This window comes from Paramormyrops kingsleyae, chromosome 5, assembly GCF_048594095.1.
Source record: "Paramormyrops kingsleyae isolate MSU_618 chromosome 5, PKINGS_0.4, whole genome shotgun sequence".
Taxonomy (NCBI): domain Eukaryota; kingdom Metazoa; phylum Chordata; class Actinopteri; order Osteoglossiformes; family Mormyridae; genus Paramormyrops; species Paramormyrops kingsleyae.
Window position 1 is genome coordinate 29,184,529 of NC_132801.1, and position 19,099 is coordinate 29,203,627.

The following is a 19,099-nucleotide window of genomic DNA, read 5'->3' on the forward strand; positions in this document are numbered from 1 at the left end:
CACAACTGGTGTATTTTACATAATATGCATAATGATATATTGTACACTATAATTGCAATAAAAGTGGCTGGCAGAGTTGCTCAGGGGGAATCCTATTGCTTCATGCCTCCAGGGTTGGGGGAATCTTGCCTCTGCTGTGTGTGTGTGTGTGTGTGTGGCTTTCCTCCCAGAGAGTTACAGTTAGCTGAATGTGTATCTTTCGGTTGCCCATTGTGTGTGAGTGTGTGTGTGTGTGTGTGTGAGAGAGAGTGTGTGTGTGTGTGTCTGCGCCCCGCGATGGACAGGTATTCCCCTGGTGGGTGCCTGTCGCTGCCTCAAATGGGCTCCAGATGTAAAATAAGGATACATACCCCTAAATAGCAGCGCATGATATAATCCCAGTGTAACTTCTTCATAGTGTGTGTGTCCTGTGATGGACTGGAATCCCATCCAGGGTATCCCCCTGCCTTGTGCCCAGCGCTCCCAGGGATTGGCTCAAGGCCCCCATGTGACTTTAACTAGGATAGGTGGTTGGATGGATGTATGCATGTATGTATGGATGGATGGATAATACAGAATACGGATGGCAAAAATGGAAAAATAAAAAAAAAAACTTCTAAAATAAACAAGTCTGTCTATAAACTGCCCGGGACAGCACTGTTCGGTTTCAGGCGCAGCGTTGTGAGGAACATAGAGAAGACATTTCAGAGGCGTTTGGCTATATGATCGAAAGAATCATTTCCTGAACAAATGGACAGCAGGCTGCAGCTTTAAAATATCAACTCAGAGTTAAATGTCCTTTTGTTCGATGATGTATTATTCTGGCAGGGCTCAGGTCTGTCCGTTACATAAGACGCCAATACTTCTCCATGCGTTTTCTTCCTTGCTGGAGGACTTGGTTCTGCTCCGTTGTGCAAGGATGTCGGTAGCTGGTTTGAGAAGTACAGCCCAGACAAAGATACTCATCGTGGGTTTGCCTTCCAAGTCACAATGCTCGAGTTCCATAGGGAGTTTGTGGGACTGTAAAGAGCATTAGATAACTCAAAGCGTGGTTCCAGGCTCGCTGCCGACGAGCCAAGACAACAGGCTCCAACAGACCATATCCCTGGTATTTAAGAACCTGTCTTGATTTATACTGATGGAGTTCTAATTTCAAATGATTCATGGATGATACACAGAACACCAGTGTCTTACCTGAGCATCAGGATGGAACACATTGTGCATTATGTCTACAGCTCTATTACAATAACTCATGTCTACTGGGTAGAGTTCCCTGGAGTCCGTCCTTCCAACAGAACAGGTATCACCCTGAACCAGACTGTCCACCCAATTGGCAGGTATCCCAGCCAATCGTCCCTGAGCCTATTAGAAACAAACACCGCAGAAAACCATGAAGCGATGGGACTTTCGGTGGCTGACGGTTCCGCCAGCTCCGGGACCAGATGCGCAGGTGAGGACCCAAGAGCTCAGAGCTGGATGAACACGAGGCAAAAACCAGCCCAGAAGCGGTAACCAGAGATCTCACTGGAGACAGGAACTGGTCTGAAAATGGGAACTGGGTATCCAAACAGAAGAGGGGAACCAAGAAACAGGAACCAGCCACGAGAGAGGACTCTGGCACTGACAGATTAAAAACAGAAAAATGAAATGTCAGTGTCCAGTCTGACCAATAGCCTAAAGGTAGCTAAGGAATTACACTGGGTAAGCAACCCTGACTGGCCCACAGAACACTAAAGAAGACCCAACACCTAGCAAAGCTGGCTGTTCTCGTCATTTTGTCCCTGGTCCTTGTGCTTCCAGACTGGTGCAGTCATGAGGGGCATCATCATCATCTCTGGTGTGGGTAGCATCTGGATTCAGCATCGACATAAAGGGGATTCTGCTCTGGGGTTACCTGCGAAATGACAAAGAGCACAGCACATGCTAGTATAGCTAGCTAATTTCTTTCACCAATATGGTGGATGACAATTGGCTTCTCTTCAAGCTGAAGGAGCTCCAGGTGCACAGCCACGGAACATCATGTATGTATGCATTCCTTCAGCTGATATTTAGAACAAAACATCAATCTGTTTTCCCCGACTTAATGGCAAGTTCAATATTTTTCCATTCCAAAGTACATTGTTTGTTTGCAGGAACGGAACGATAGCATGACACCCAGCAGGCAGAGGATCAGTCCTGAGCAGGTGGCCTGTGCAAACTGCCCAGACCTCCCACCCCCTGGCTGTTGCCCCCCCCCCCCCCCCCCCCTTCCTTCAGCACCACTGTTAGAACAATTGGCTCAAACACTGGCTTAACAAAGCATTGTGCTCATGTTGCTACAGCAAATCATTCTTGCTCTTTAAACCATTTTTTCTGTATTATATTAGCTTGTTATTAGCTGCCATCTTAACTTAATGTTAAAACGTGTCTTTTACAATATTGCAACAACAGCATTCACGTATGTGTCAAGACATGCTATATTGATGGATACTCTGCACTATTTATTAGTAATTTCATTTGCATGTAGCTTATATGATTACTATAACTGCAAGTGATGTGTAATCTTTCCGGTACTTTGAATAAAGTTGTTATTATTAATAATATATGTTGCAATGGATGGAATCGTCGTAATGCTGAAATCACAATCATTAAGATATACTGAATGCAAATAACGACTATCCTTTTATTAAATACATGTTACAAAGGTTTGAAAAACATTGTTTAGGTAAATAGCAAAGGTGCTCTTGGAAGACAGTCTATTTCTAAAAAATCCAGTTTAATATGGAGAAGCCGGTACATTTTTTTTGCTTCTGATAAATTACATAAGTTTAGATAATTGCCATTTCGCGCAACAGCAGCAGCAGAAACTAAAGTAGCAGCGCGAAGGGAGCGAGATATTTGGCTACGCACATGCGCATATGCAGACTGAAGGGCACCACGTTCACGCGCCGACAAATACCGATTCGCGAAAATGTGTGAGTTTTGCATTCATATGACCAAAATTAAAAAAAAAAAAAAAAAAATCCGAAACCCAGCCGTAATGAATCCCTTTGCCGTGTATTGGTTTATAAAGTGACTTGATAATGAGGAATGTTTATCAGCATTTTACAGCTCTTCATTATTTATTTATAACAATCCGTGCAGTGCGGCAGGTACACTGAGTGCCAGTATTGATTTGCCTATTTATTTGTCAGTCTCGCTGGGCCCGGGGGCTTTTGAAAGCCAAAATAATGGAATGATGCTGTTTTCGATTACACTGGAAGGGATTACGGATCTGGGACCTGGAAAATAAGTATTAAAAATACAATGTGGTACGTTCTTTCCCCACTGTGGTTATCATTGGTAATGTTTTTCCTGCAATATTAAAACGACTAGAGCCTCTCTGCTTACATTTCTGAACACCAATTATATGTTTTAATTAGAGCTTTGCCAGCAGATTGCTGGAGCTGTTCATGCTCTATAGAAGCATTGATGTTACATCTTTTTAATTTGTTTGAAAAATGAGTGTTTCTTTTTTCATGGCAAAATGACTGACCCCCTGCCTTAGAATACTACATTTTCAACAAATGCCGGACGTGGAAATTGTATCCATTTTGTGTCTACAAAATGTCTCCTTTTTAAAGCTGGGAATATATAAATATTTGGACTGCCCAGGCTGTCCAAACAGAAGAGGAGGATGGCAATTAAGCTTCGCTTTTGTTTCACAATATGGACCGTGGGCTTATGTTTTAACTGTAATAAATATGCAAATGCCTATGATTTCCATCTCAAAATTCAGGTTTGATGTAGCCTTTGTGATACAGATCTGCTTTGCATTGGGTTGATTGATGTTTCTATGGTGTCTTAAGTTGCCGGTCCCAGCTCAGCTGTGTCCTCTGTAACCTTCGCCATTCCCCCGGCACTCAGTGCCGCCGGCCGTGCCCTTAGGCAGTGCTGATTCAGAGACATGGCCTTATGCTCACCACGCAGAGGCCCTTCTGCATTGCCGAGCTACTTCAAGTGAAAAGAGAACTAGAAGGTCTTAAACTAAAGAAGGAATTTTCCTCACACACAGCGTTGGTATAAGTTATAAACTTAACCAGCATTTCAGTGGAATATGGGGAAAATGGAAGTTTACTTATTGAAACACCCAAATGAATAGCAGCAAATAGCTACATTTGCTACCTCATAGATGTCGTGTCTGAAATTTACAGTCGGCAAAAAATTGAAAATGCAGTTTTTACCCAATTCTAGGTCCTCTGATTTGTCTGGCTGTATAAGGGGTCTACTGTAAAGTTACATTAAAAACGTATTACACTGATCTCTCGCGTTTAATATGCTGCCGATTCATTGTTCAGTGTCAGACCTGTGATTTCAGCAACCAGACGGCTCTGCATAATGTATAGCTTGTCGTTCCCCCCCCCCCCACCCCCAAATATATACAAGAGGTTATTATCTGCAGTACTGTCTGGAATGCATAGAGGTCAAAATATAAAACAGGTGGGGAAAAAACAACAGCATATTCATGCAATGGGGAGTTTATTCATTCATTTATTTCTCCTGACTTTTCTGTCCTTCTCTGCTGCCACCTTTTTCATTAGACCCACTCTGCCTGGTCTGCCCATCCAGTCAGCCGACTGTCATCTGTCACCCCTGTCATGTGTCGATGGTCCACCGAAGATCAAGTGAAGGACAAACAGAGGTCACAGGGGCAGCAAAACATTTACAACCATGAACTTCACTGAAGGGATGATGATGATGATAGATAGATAGATAGATAGATAGATAGATAGATAGATACTTTATTAAAATATTTAAAGTAATAATATGACCAGTTTAAAGTGCCAGTTACACTTAAAATGTTTTTTGAATCTGAGGATCCAGGCTGTAGTCTGGGCGCTGATCTGGTTCACACCATTGTTAACCTGGTTGTTAGGCCTTATAACTTGTAGACTGTGGGCTGATCTTATGGTAACATGGTTCATGAACTCAGGCTCTAACGCGGGGAATGATTTTGCGAGGATGCAGGTCGGAATGGTTGCAGCACATGCGGTTTTGATCAGCTGCAGGACTGGTGGGCTTGAGTGCTGTAATCTCTCTTTGTTGTGTAAGCGTGCGTTGGTCATCGGACAGCACTCTCCTCCAGCTGCCTGAAGGCGTGAATAAACAAGCACCTCTGGGAGCGAATGTAGATGGTCAGGGGCCTGAGTGGGTGGAGGATGAGGGGGGGTGCATGCGCGTGTGTTTGTGTGAGGGTGCTGGTGGGTGAACGGGGTGGGGGGTAGGGTCAGGTTTGATGCTGAAACCTGTGAAAACAGGTTTTTTTAGGAAAGCGCTGGTGAACAAAACAATTCTTAGCATAAGTACTAACGCACTAGGTCTGCCTGAAGTAAGTCCTGGATGTTCTCTGCCTACTAAAAAGAAAGCAAATATATTATAATATGATATAATATAATATAATATAATATAATATAATATAATAAATACAAGAGTTAGGAAGGCTATTTTATTCTAAACATTTAATAAGAAGATAAATATGTTTTGCATTGTCTGATTTCCACTATAGCCAAAAACTGCTATAGTTACCTTTCTGAAGAATCATTACATTAATTAAAAGAAGATTATTGCATTAAACTGCTCCTTGTTTTTTTTCTGCATCATTAAAATTAATGTACAAAAAATACCGATACCAATGCATTCATACGGCGAATGCTCGACTGTGGAGTGTCACACCGTGCGATCGTCATCACTTTGCTGTGCTGTGTTTAATATTCACAGCATTTCTGGATGAGAAGAGCCAGCACAACATTTTCTGTCAATTTGATTCGGTACAATGCAAGCTGGTAATTCATCACGAAATGCAGCCGTCAAAGCCAGACATTTATATAATATATAAATATTACTGATTCGCTATATAATAATCCTATATCCTCAAGGTAGGTAACCTTTTTTCATCCGAAGAGAAAACAAGAGTCTGTTTGTTAATGTAAGATTTACAGTGTGAAATTTCTATAGCGGAAACGCCAGACCAACTGACCGTGACATTACGGAAAAGCCACACAGAGACTTAGCCATATATAACTTCTCTGTGATTGGGGGTACTAGCGAGGGAGGGGCCGGACTCTTCTACAGGCTGAAAGGAGCAAAAAAAACATCTGCAGTTTATAATTGTAATTTAGGTTTATAAAAAAATCACCAGCCGTGGCCTGACATGGAAAAAGGTGAAGTGCTGTAACGTGGTATTGACAATGTTCAGGTTCTATGTTCCACTGAGGTTTTACAGGCAGCCTTACAAGCAACGAGAAGTCAATTGGAAGAGAATCATTCTTTGTCAATAACCGGTGGCTGTCAATTTGTCACTTTCTACATTAAATTAGTACTTTAATAACTGTACTAAAACTACATCTTTCATGCCAGTTAAGTCTAGCTTTGTGACACACTACAATAACATTACAAGACTTATTGCTTGAAGCACAATAACTGTATGTACAGAAAACACTTTTTTTTCTGACTTATTATCATATTAATTCATATTAAGTCTTGAACACTCTTTGTCAAACGAGTCCAAACTTGAAAGACGTATGGAAAAACTAACAAAATATCCACAGATAATTTGGAAGGGAAAGGAAAATCAAAACGATCTTTTGTTCCGGCTACCATTTATACTCCTGCAGAACAGACACGATAAAATCGAAGGATCATTCCCATTTCAGCCCTCTGAGGAGATAGATAATAAAACACAGAACGGGGGGGTTGGGGGGGGCTACCTGGACATTCTTACTTTGAATATTAGTTTCAAAATTGTCAGATCGAAAAAAGAACAAGCTATTTGTGCAACAGATGTAAGATTTTTTCAACAAGAATCAATAAATATATAAAAGCTAAAAAGTCCCTGTGTATTTCCCAGAGTGTTTTTGTTTTTACATATTTATACTCTGTGTTGCCTCCATTTTTTCTGTCAAGCTTCTCTTTCTTTGCCTCTGAACTGCCTCTTTTTTCTTTAATAAGTCACATACCATGCGGACAGATGAGAGTGTGGCGCCATCAAAGGATCTGATACAATGATCTGTCTTTTTGAAGTGAGGCCAATCTCCCTAATTACCTGGAGGTTGCAGAGAGATGGGCCTGAACCTGACATAGAGACAGTTACATGCCCACGAGGCAGCTGGCTGGTATTAAAATTGATTTATGCGGCTTGAAAGATTCTGTCATCAAGCAGTGTGATAACGAAGCCTTTGCCTGGATCAGGGCTGCGAACTCACACCTGACCGGAGCTTCGTCACTGCCCCTGAGTGGCTCTCTGCTTTTTTCAGACGGGGAGGAAGCATTAAAAGAATGTCTGTAATCGAACTCTTGTCAAGATTAATCGCTTCCTCAGTTAATGACTAGGAAGTCGGCAAACGACGCGTTGTTTCCAGCCATGGCGTAGGTGATGGTTTTCGTGCTGTAAGGTTAACCTAGTTTCCAGTTCTTTAGCAGCAGTGTAGAGATTGTTCACTAAGATGCTCATCGGTTTGGAATCAGTGAACAAAGCAGATTTTTCTGTCCACTTTTCTCGATGGATGTCTGCTTTGTTCTGGCCATGGCAAATATGACACATTATGCTGCATTGTGGGACCCCTGTCGTTTCTTGCCCGGTAGTATTCACCTGTAACAGCTCAGTCTGCAATAAACCAGTGTAATCTCATTGAGCATCCCTCAAGAACTCTTCCTGTGAATGTTTGTATAATTATTCAGTTCTTTAAAAAGGGTTATAAAACTGGTTCTCGGATATTCTAGGCCAGTGTTTCTCAGTCCGGTCCTTGGGGACCCCCAGACGGTCCACGTTTCTACTACCTCCCAGCTCCCGGTAGCGTGAACTGTTTGGTAAGGAGCTGGGAAGCAGGAGCGGATTGGGAAACACTGTTCTAGGAAGCGATTAAACATGGATGAGAGATGTAATTAAAAACAAATAGATCACTACTGGCTGCCAAGCCCTCAAATGTCTTCAAGATGTGATAGCAGTGATATAACCTGGTGCAGTATTCATCCAGACTGGTGGCTGAACAGGAGAGGAACATTAACACAGTTGTGAGATCAACCTTTCTGCTTTACCAATAATTAACCTTCCCATTCAAAACGCCATTCCTATCTAGGTAAAATTAAAATATGTTTCACCTTAATCTTATACACTCCTTCCTAGAAAAGTAGTGATAATAATGTTAATCTAATTTACTGTGCAACGCTGTTGTGCAGGGATGGGAACCTGATCCATGGAGCGCCAGTGTTGGTGTTGGGTTTTTGGGATGGCCTCTCAATCAGCCAATGACAGTGGGTCCCCAGGACTGGAGTCGAGAACCACTGCTTTATTATTGGCTGATTGAGAGGTCATCCCAAAAACCCTCATCCACACTGGCGCTCAATGGATCAGGTTCCCCACCCCTGCTGTAGTGGATAAGCATCTGCAAGACGAATGTATGGATGGATTAATAGATGGATGGATGGAAATATAAATAAAACCAGCCATACGTTTGAAAGCAGGGTGTACATGTTGAGTGTTAATTTGGTTTATCCACATTTGCTAATTGTCCCACACACATCCGTCGTCACGGTGTCTTTCAACAAAAGTGACCCATCGATACCACCAATGTTCCTGCATTTATCCAGGGCTTCATTCACTGGGATCCCTTTAAGTACGACTCAACCTGTCCGTAACGTTAAGAACTGAGGCAGAGGCGTCCAGGAAAAATGCCAGGAACTGACACATTTTCATGACATCAAAGCGGGAAACATCCAAACACTGCAATAACCAAGCTGTTTATAAAAGTGTTCAAATTGCTTTCTCTTCCCCTCAGGCATTTGTCTTGGGCTGACACACAAGAGGCCTCCTGTTTAAAATGAATGCAAAGCAAATTGTACTGCAGCTCTAGATGGTCCCGAAACTCTGATTCATCATCATTAGGAACACAGATTATATTACAGTTCAGATGCACCAAAACTTTTACAACTTTTTACATTTTAAGAATATTTTTTACATTGAGATAAAACAGTAATTAGTCTAAAGTGAAAATAAAACAACGCTTGTATTTTTAATTTTATTTACATGGCGTCCAGCTGTTACTCTCAGCTGCCTAGGCTGACTGACATTGATTCGTCCCGCATTTCCCTTGATCATGACTAAACATGAATACCTCTGGTACATGTTTGAGGCCAGCCACAGGTCATACTGTCTCCTCCCATGAGATCGTCTCCCTCAGTTCAGGCTCAGACATCAGTCTTTTGTTAATTTCTTCCCGTGAAGCCAGTACCTTGTTTGCTCTTCAACTGGAGAGAGTAAGGTACAGTCTTTTCCCACAAAGCGTTCTCAGATGCAACCTAATGAACCGTTACTATTATGACAACATTCCTGAAGGTGCTCATAACAGACTTTTAACCTTCCTCTCATGGCACAACAAAGATCATAAATCATAGAAATCCAACATTACATGCTGACGGCCACAACAAACTCAAAATGTGGACCTTCAACAAGAACAAGTATTACACAACAGTATTACTACGTTTGGTAATATAATCAAGCCCATTTTCTGCAGTGTATGTTTAGTTCTTCGAAGCTATCAAGGCCTCAATCATTGTTTATTCTTCTGAAAGAATTCTATTCAAATTTTATATTGTGAGCATTCAAAATAATTGTGTGTTTTGAGTTGCTTGACTATATACATTATATGAAGAAAAGCATTGGAACACCCATAGTAATTACGGGAATTAGCCACATAAGTCACACCCATTGTTGACATACAGGTGTGTAATTAAGCACACAGACATGCAATCTGCAGCATCAAACAATGGCAGCGGATTGGGGGGGTCATACAGAGAAGGTCGGTCAGCCGAGCACCATCATTGGACGCCATCGGGCACCTTTCCAACAAGTCTGTTCTCCACATTTCTGTCCTGCAAGAGGTGCCCTGGTCAATCGCAAGTGAAGTGATTGTGAAGTGGAAACATCTGGGAGCAAGTTCAGCTATGAAATGACAGCCACTCGGACACACAGAAAGGGACCCAACATTAATACCCAACCTGAACGGCAGTGAATCCCACCAGCAATGTTCTATCATCTAATGGAAAGCCTTCCCAGGAGAGTACAAGCTGTTATAGCAACTAAGGGTGAACCTACTTCATATTAAAACCATTTGATTCACACTGTAAACCCGGATAAGTTGGTTGTACTTAAACCATTTTCGTCAAGTGATTGCCTCAAATGGTTTAAGTTATTGACAGTAGAAAAAATTAATTTCTCAAAGTACATTCAACTTAAATGTACAATGGTCAGAATTTAACATTTTTTTTGTTATATACACGTTTATGTTTTAAGTAATCAGCAATAGAAATAAAATTTAGAGGCTACTTAAAAGTACAATAGTCAGAACTTAATATTATAAGTCAAATACACTTAAATTCCTAGTTTTATTAAAATATGAATATATTAAAAGTAAAATATTTGGGATAAGAAAATCCCAATTAAATTCTTTTGTCAATGACCACACAATGCAGTACTTTTCATTTATTTTACTGAAACACACAACAAACCAACAAATATGTGTTAACAATGATGCTCTGTGTGAAATACCAAAATCCAAAATAACAGTGATTAATGGGTTTTTGCCTACAGTTAAAACATCATGTCCTTACTTTTTTCTGCATAAATTACTTTACTACAGTACCTTTCTATGATGCTGCAAATAGAACATGTGTATTGAAATGTGAAACGATTTCAATCTAAATACAATCAGAGCACAGTTTTTTAATTGTTTTTTTTCAAATTTAAGAAAAAAAAAGACCAATCAGCTTATACTGACCATGCAGTAGCAGCATATACTGCAAGTGCAAAAGAAAAAAATTGTATGCTTTGTGTACCACACAGCAAAGCAGGCATTAAGAACACCAGCCTTATGAACGACTATGCAGTGAGGATCAGAGTTGGTAAAAAAAAAAACGGCAATGTTTCTAAAATGTGCCCTCTGTAGAATAATTAAAAAAAACAATACTAGACACATCTAGCACAAGAAGAATCACATACAAAATGAACAACTGCAAGACTGTTTGCTCTAGTCAGTGCAAAGTAATTGTGCAACAATCCAGACACAGACATGAAGAGCTGTGCCAGAAGCGTAAATGTGTATTACACTGCAAGCTCATTCTTCAGCTTCTGAACTTTTGGAGGTAGCTCACTTCACTTAGCATTACCTGCTGAATGAAGGAAAAAAGTGTTTTTCACGCGCTTCGGGTACTGCGGGTGGAGTGGGTAGGTCAAGCCAAACAAGAGGCACATCGCTTGATGTAGGTTGGTGAGGGCTTCCGTTGCAGGCCTACCCTCTAGGGTGATGCCCACTCTTGAGGGGTTGAGTTGTGGCCATGCTGGGCCTGCAGCTCTGCTGTCCTCATAGCAGAGGATTCCCACTGGAATGTCCACGGAGTCTCCCTCAGTAAGAATCTACATAGTGCAAGAAACAAGACAAAAAGATGATATTCAGGTTAACAGCAATTTGTCTACAATCAGCTGTATAGAATAATTTAATATTGTGATTTTTATAATTCAATGTGGTTTTATTTTAGGTACTGTAAACGAGCTGTTAGAGCCATTTTGTGTGTGTTCATGTATAGGTGTATAGGTCTCTAACATGTCGGGACATGTGAGGTGTTGCAGAGTAGAGCAAGCTGAATAGAATTTAGTGCTGATCTGTATTTTGCAGGTATATCAGCAATAACCCAATACACTGCACACATTTTGTGTTTCTGCTTTGATGTTCCCAAAGGATTGGCTACTTCAAAGTCATCTAGATAAAGAATCAGTGCAACTGTGAACTGATCCATTGAAAGAAGGCGATTTTCCTTAAAGTGCTCTCCATTTGCAAATGAACTATATCCATTTGGAACATGCACCTTTTCTGACGTGGCTTTATCTAAAATGTCGCTTTTCTTTAACAGTTTCTGTAGCATGTGTTGTTTGGGAAAATATACAACTGTTTTTGTGCCTTTTTCAACAACATATTCTATAGGCATCACCAGGGTAAACTTATTCCTCACATAGGCTGCCCTCCTTTGTACAGTTCCTAGAGATCCACGTTTGCCACACAATGATGTCATCACATTACTTTCTGAAACAGCACAGATGATCTCTTTTATAACTACTTCATCCACATTTGGATAATATTTCTTAAGTACTGACTTGATATTACTGTACAGTGATGGTTGTGACAGATGTATTGGGCAAAGGTGTTGAATCCCTTCCTGTACTGCACTCTCTGGGATATGCAGTATAGTTTGCATTTTCAATAACAGAGATGCTAGATTATGTTCAAGCTGTTTTCCTAAACCACAAAGATCATGGCAGGCTTCTTCCATGACCTCTAGGTCTTCTGTGTCAGAAGTTGACAGCTGTTGTAATTCACCTTGACTTTCATGGGCCACTTTATCACAAGCATCACTGGTTATACTGGCAATTGTTTCAGACTTGAAATTCTTCCAAGTATTCCCTCTATGTGTTTTACTTTTGTGTGCATTGAAAGTGGAGTATACACTGCACTGAAATTTACAATCTTTATAAGGACAATCTACTTTGTGATTTATTTTTATGTGGATATTCCGCAAAGTATTCCATTTCAGTGCAGGGTTCAAGAAATTCACATGACAAACAGCAAAACTTAATTTGAGCATCTACAGCTTGCGGTTGATAAGTGCTTCTGGTGTGAAAGTGGGATAAATGGCTATGGAGTGCATTGAGAGACTTGAATGTAGACATACATTCCTGATGCAAGCAAGGAAAGGGCTCAGTTCTTGCACAAGTTCCATGTTTTAGCCTGTAATGTTTAAAAAGCTGTGCTGTCTTCTCGCAGATGGCAGGGCAGTACTTGCATTTCCAAAGCATTTTAATGTGGCTTTAAACATAACTAGTAGTCCAAAAAAAATGGCCATTTACTTTTTCAAACATACATTGAAATAATTTGAATTCTACATTACTTTTGCAAAATTGTATGTAGGGAACAGAATGCTGCAATTATCAAATGCTCACTATTCACTTAAGACAACCTCAAATTTACATACATTCAAATGCGCGTTTCAAACTACATCAGTTCCAACAGTTTCTAATTAGTAGTATTTGAATAGAGAAAACAACTTACCTTGTTCACACAGAAAATGGTAGCCTCTTTACTGCACGCAAAATTCCTTTAAAAGGGTCCAAACTTGAGAAAAACAGACAAATGTAGGCAGAAAATGTATTGTCCAAGGAGCATGCAAAGTGCAAAAACCTTAAATTGCTCTGTGAAAATAAGAAAATGGCACAACTTTCTCTGTATTCTCCAACAGACAAGCACAGACTTGTCTTGAGTTTTCAGCCAATCAGGCTGCACTGTGGCCTGAGATAAAACTTGATGGTTTAAGTTAGTTAGACTTATAAAAATGAATACACCCAATGACTGTCTCATACACTCTTCATATACTCATACTGTTTAAGTAATGCAGCAAAACTAATTCTTTATAGTGACATTTCCTCAAACTGTTTGCATAGAAAGAACTTTTGGGTTAACAGTGCAGAGTGAGATGTTGGGCTTAGTGTCCCAATGCTTTTGTCCACATAGGTATGTTTTAAATTGCTTGCTTGAAATTAAATTGCTTGTATAATAGTATATTAGTCTAGTTTCCACATTTTGTTCATATTGGTACTTTATAAAACTGCATAGGGTATTGTAAACATCCACTAGCCTTCCAGTAAAGTCTAACTACTCTCCATTACTTTTAACAGGTTGGATTTTCTGGGTATTTGGATGTTAAATTGGTAGCAACATGATACTGTAAGACATGAGTAAAATCTGCTCTGAAGTACAAATAAGCACCATGCTAGACCATCTTGTAAGACCTGACAGATACAGCACGATGTACATCTTTGATACCTATCTAGGGTATGAGTAGGGTCTGAGTATTCTGGGTCATAAGTAATGGACAGTAATAATAAGTATAATCCCATTAGTGTCTAATATATACTGTGTATTTGTTTTCTGTCAATGATGTTATTCTGGAGAAAAATATAATTCATTAGAGATACAGTGCTTATGGTTTTGGATGGATAAGGAAGAAAGTAAGAGCAGGAAGGGAGAAATAGCTGGTGATTAGATGTGAATTCAGACGGTGTGTTAATAACACAGCTGAGAGTTTCTGGATGCCCTGATTGAAGTTAAGAGGTTCTCACCATTAAATTACATCCAACAGAGGTGACCAAACACACATGCCTAAAGTGGAGCTCTATGCGGTTTGTTCGAGTTTAATACACTGCCATTTAGTTTATGTAATGCGCCTGGAACATTTCAGGGCCAAATAGAGTACAGGTTATTGTGTTTCAGTACACCTTTTTATTTAGAAATGTGTGTGTGTGTGTGTGTGTGTATTTACCTGTCAGCTTGCAGTATCTGTAGTATGTGAGAGAATCCTGGTGCTGACTGACATTTTCTAAGCACATCCATACTAAGGTTCAGCATGTAAGAGAGTGGATTTATATGACCTGCATCCAATGTGGTATTCAGAGTCATGGAAATTAAATATGGTTGTAGGAACTGCAATTTAAGAAGTTTTACATCCAGGTTAACTCTGGTTTGTAGAGGATAAGAATTAATATTTCTTATAATGTTTTTTGCATGTTGAGTTGCTTAGTTTTAACTATGGTTGTGGTCCAAATCAATAGCTAGAAATAAATTTTGCACATGTCCCTTGCTCCAGCTTTCTCCGGACGGGGCAGGGTGGGGTGCCAATCAAATCAGTGAAATCAGACTCGCTTTTCTACTATGTGGCTAAGTGCCTGTTGTGGCCCATTGAGAAGGGCTAAATTGTGAGGATTTGCAGGTATCATTGCAGTTTCCCCTTATAGCAGGAAATGTTACGGTTGACCAGCTACAGCTCCCAGAATGCTAACTCTGCTAACTATACTTATTCCAGTCATGTCCTCAAAGTGCATAGTCTCCATCATGTTATAATTAACTTTATCCATTTAAAGTTCAGTGCTAATCTTAATTATGCTTGTGCCCCCTTTCTAAATAAGACATGCGTATGCAGCAGACTCTGACTATTACACGGAGTTTGAGTCATATTCACCTACTCTGTAAATTATCTGAAATGATGCTGCCCAGATTGCACCTGAAAAATGTTTCATTACACTAATTTTTGTGTCCCTTTACCGGCTTCTGGTCTGGCTCAGAACTGATGTCAAAAATGCATTAAAAGATTCAACCCCCATTATGACCCCAAAACTTATTAACACACATCGGCAGAGCTTCCGTAAATGAGACCACCCTGGTTCAGAATGTTCTGGAATGACCTTGGGAGATTTTGCTTCTTAAATTCTACTTTAAATTCTACTCATGGGGTAGCACTGCATCCGGGTACCTCTAGAACTGGGATCTGAATCCTTCCCTTAGCACTAGTGTGTCTGCTAGGGTGTAGCTTAGCTTTGTGTCCTGTACCCCAGTGTGACCTGGCCTGTAATATGCAGTTATTTCATGGATGGATGGAACTCAAGCATAATACAAAACAATGGTTTCTATGCAAGAAATATACACAGTACTGTGCAAAAGTCTTAGGCAGTCAAGGAAAATGATGTTTAAATGATGTTCTTGTTGTGCAAAACTATGATTTTATGTCTGTCACTGTGTGTCAGCTTAACCATTTTAAAACCTCTGCTAAAATCACCCCCGTATTTGCAGTAGCCATCCAATACATCAATGTATTTTATGACTTGACCACTAGCATATATGTTCAGGTAATCAACACCTCACTGATTTTTCAACTAATTAAACAAATTAATTAAACAAACTGGTGGTGAAATTTGACAAATGCATGAGATTCCTGAGGTGTCCCCGATGAGAGGTTTGGGAACTGATACAGTGTTGTTCTAGCCATCCAGCAAGATATCAGTGACTGTCAGGAGAACAGAAGAAATTCCTGTTTGTTTTTATTGTGTTAGTCTTAATTCATATGTGCTCTCAGGTTAAATGGTGTTTTTGTTCTGAGCAAACATACACTTACTGCCCAGATAAATAGCTTTACACATTTCCTATGACTGCCTGAGAAATATGCACAGTGCTGTATGTCATATGAAAACATGAAAAAGTATGCATAATTCTGAGCTTTGGGCCAACGTAATTATCATAGTATAATTTGAATGTTAGCTTCTTTACATGTATTAATAACTATTACAGTTTTGCAATATCTAACTTTCAGTATTGCAAAAAAAACATAAATGATATATGGTAATATTTGAAAGAAAGAAAGTTTGTTTTTAACCCTTGATGAAATGGTAAAGACAAGAAAGACATTCCTCATTTTGACTGGGTACCATTTAAATAACAAATTCAGGTGGAAGACTTACATTCTCACACATTACACTTTTCTGTTATTTAAGTAACAAGTAACACTGAATCTCAAGTGTTTCTCTAAAGCTTCTCACTGTTTACATAAATTGGATCCATCCATCCATCCATCCATCCATTATCCAACCACTTCTCCTGGTCAATGGGGTCATTTAATTTGTGCTCCAGTGTGTTTTATATAGGCCTACAGACACTTGCCGGGTTATGGCATTCTGTGTTACGATATTTTGACTTTATGATGGATAAGTGTTTTTCACTTTCAGTACATTATTCAACAAATTCAACATGAGATACATTTTTTTTATATAAATTTGGCTTTGTGTTAATGATTTTTCCTAGCTGTAGGCTAATGTAAATGTTCTAGTCATGTTTAAGGTAGGCTAGCCTAGGCTAGGCTATGACGTTTTTTAGGTTGGGTGTGTTGTATTAAAATGCATTTTCGCCTTACGATATTTTCGCCTTACGATAGGTTTATTGGAACGTAACCCCATCATAACCTGAGGAGAGGCTATATTTGCTATAATAGATATTAGCTGGGTTTCAGCTATTAGTAAAATGAAGTATTTCATTTTTGGTAAGTTAATTACCGAAACATAAAAAGCAAACTAAACATAATCATGTGAAATATGAAATCAAAAGAAACATGCAGGAAAAAATAGCCCACAGCAAAATAATTTTTAAATAACATATTCTAGTTTTCCTTTGGTCCTTAAAAAGATCTTCATAGAGATGACTTTCAGATTTGTTCACCATGTTATTTATTGGAATTTTATAGCCTTCATTAAGATATTTTGTTTTATTAATGCATTCTCGCGGTGTTCTTTATTGCTCTCGGTAAAAGAAAATAAGTGCTGTTTGAATTTAACTGTGCGGCGTTTTGTATGGAAACCATTTTTAAAATGCAGCGCATGTAGTTCGCATAGAAAAGTTTATTCTTATCAAAAGCATTTATGAAGATCTTTTTCTGTCTTTAATACGTGGGAACGGTGTAAGGGTGGCACAACAACCAAGGAATGAGTGACTTATGATTGTCACATGTGATTATATACGAAATGTCAGAATGAGCCGTGTTCGGAATGCCAGGCACTCTCAGCAGGGCAGTGCCCGATATGATCAGATTATAAATGAGTTTGTCATCTGCCCACAGTTCAGGGTCATGATGTGCTTATTTCTGCACCAAATTGCTTATAGTAATTATATTTATCCCGCAATAGATGATGTGGCATATATAAAAGGAATTTTAGCATTGCAAGGACGTCTGTGTTATTGGGTAAAATCTTCCATCAGGTAGTGGATAATAATCTTATGTTGGCAAGATCGGTTGCCAGAATATTCTGAACAGAATGGGATCAGGAGATGCTTTTGCGACTAACCCGCTGAGATCTCCCTGGAGCTCAATTCTGACACAGGATTCCAGTTTATGGACTGTCATTTCTAACCTGCAGGGGCATGTGAAGGCTTTGCGTGGCAATTTGAATACCAGTACATTATCAATATCTTGGTATAAGACTCAGATGGACCTGTCAATGGAAAATCGCGCTGACCAGTACAGTATCTCCTCGGGGTTCTGAATTATGACACGTTTGCCCTTTGATAAGACAAGTGCCTACAGTAAACAGTACAGTTCCTGGATCTGGTCACAGCTGTTGGTGAACTGGAGGTATCACTGAACAACTTAACCAAGCAGACCGTGTCTCTCCCCTGTGCCGTCCGAGGTGATCATGTGCTGCTCTCTCATTCACTACCAAGTCGGCTCCTTTCCCTGTAATGCATGGATGGTACCACTGTCTATATCTCATGACTGGGTGGAAAGCAGCACCAGCGATAATCCAGTTTATTGTAGATGATTGTGATTGTTTCATTCTGTGCCAGACGGCTGAATTCTACAGATCAACATGCAATAATTTTTTCTTAAGTACATTGCCTTAAATATATTTTTTATATCCAGTACAATAGAATCAAACCCGTACAATAATGATAAAATACAAAGCTGAATGCTTTCTTCATCCATCCATCCATCCTCCTCACTGCTTTTCTAGAAGTCAATTTTTATGCATGGTACTTGAGCTGCCCTGAAAGGAGAGTGAATGTCAAAAATTCTCTTAAACTCCAGACTCCCACTAAATCCCCAAATTGGCACTTCAGGACAGAAACAAAGAACATCGGCAATCACCTGCCAATTTCCCCGTGACGCGGCACCTGCTCAGGTTCGCTCGACACCCCTCTCTAAATCTGCCCTATCACCTGTCTTATTTACTGTATGTGAATCACAGGGAATAGGCAATAAACCAAAAGACACATTTTATTCCCAAAAATACATATACCATATGCTCAGAAGGCTTAATGTTCTTTTATATCCTTCTGCAGTTTGGTTATGTGTGACGCTAGTTGTTTTTCAAGTGAAATATGTTCTACTAGCAAACTGTAGCACTGTATCAAAGTAGCTCTTTATTTTCTCCCTTGACAGGGATGGCTTCCTTGGCAATAGTTTGGCAAAGTAATGAGGGTGGACTGGGAGATCTGATGCATCTCCCAATAAGCACTGGGTCAGGGATAATGGGCTGATGCATCCAGAGAATTTGGAGAATCTGCTAGTGATTCCTTGCCAGAGCCAGTATATTTTATAATTATATATATATATGGGCTGTGTAATGTGAAATTTTCATTTTGAACCGAACGAGCTCATCTTCAATATATGCAGGTCTCTATCTGGTGCCAGAGATGCTTCAAAAGTTTACTCTCTTATGACTCTCTTATGTGAACTCAATAAT

General features: G+C 39.8%; 1 long non-coding RNA gene across 1 annotated transcript; it reads right to left on the reverse strand.

Annotated features, from left to right (window-relative positions):
- Positions 1-10,464: 10,464 nt before the first annotated feature.
- On the reverse strand, positions 10,465-13,265 carry LOC111845575 (uncharacterized). The gene is made up of 2 exons (XR_002838651.2): positions 13,092-13,265; positions 10,465-11,404 (listed from the first exon to the last, which is right to left on the reverse strand). It is a non-coding gene; the product is annotated as an uncharacterized lncRNA (long non-coding RNA).
- Between the last annotated feature and the right edge of the window lie 5,834 nt (positions 13,266-19,099).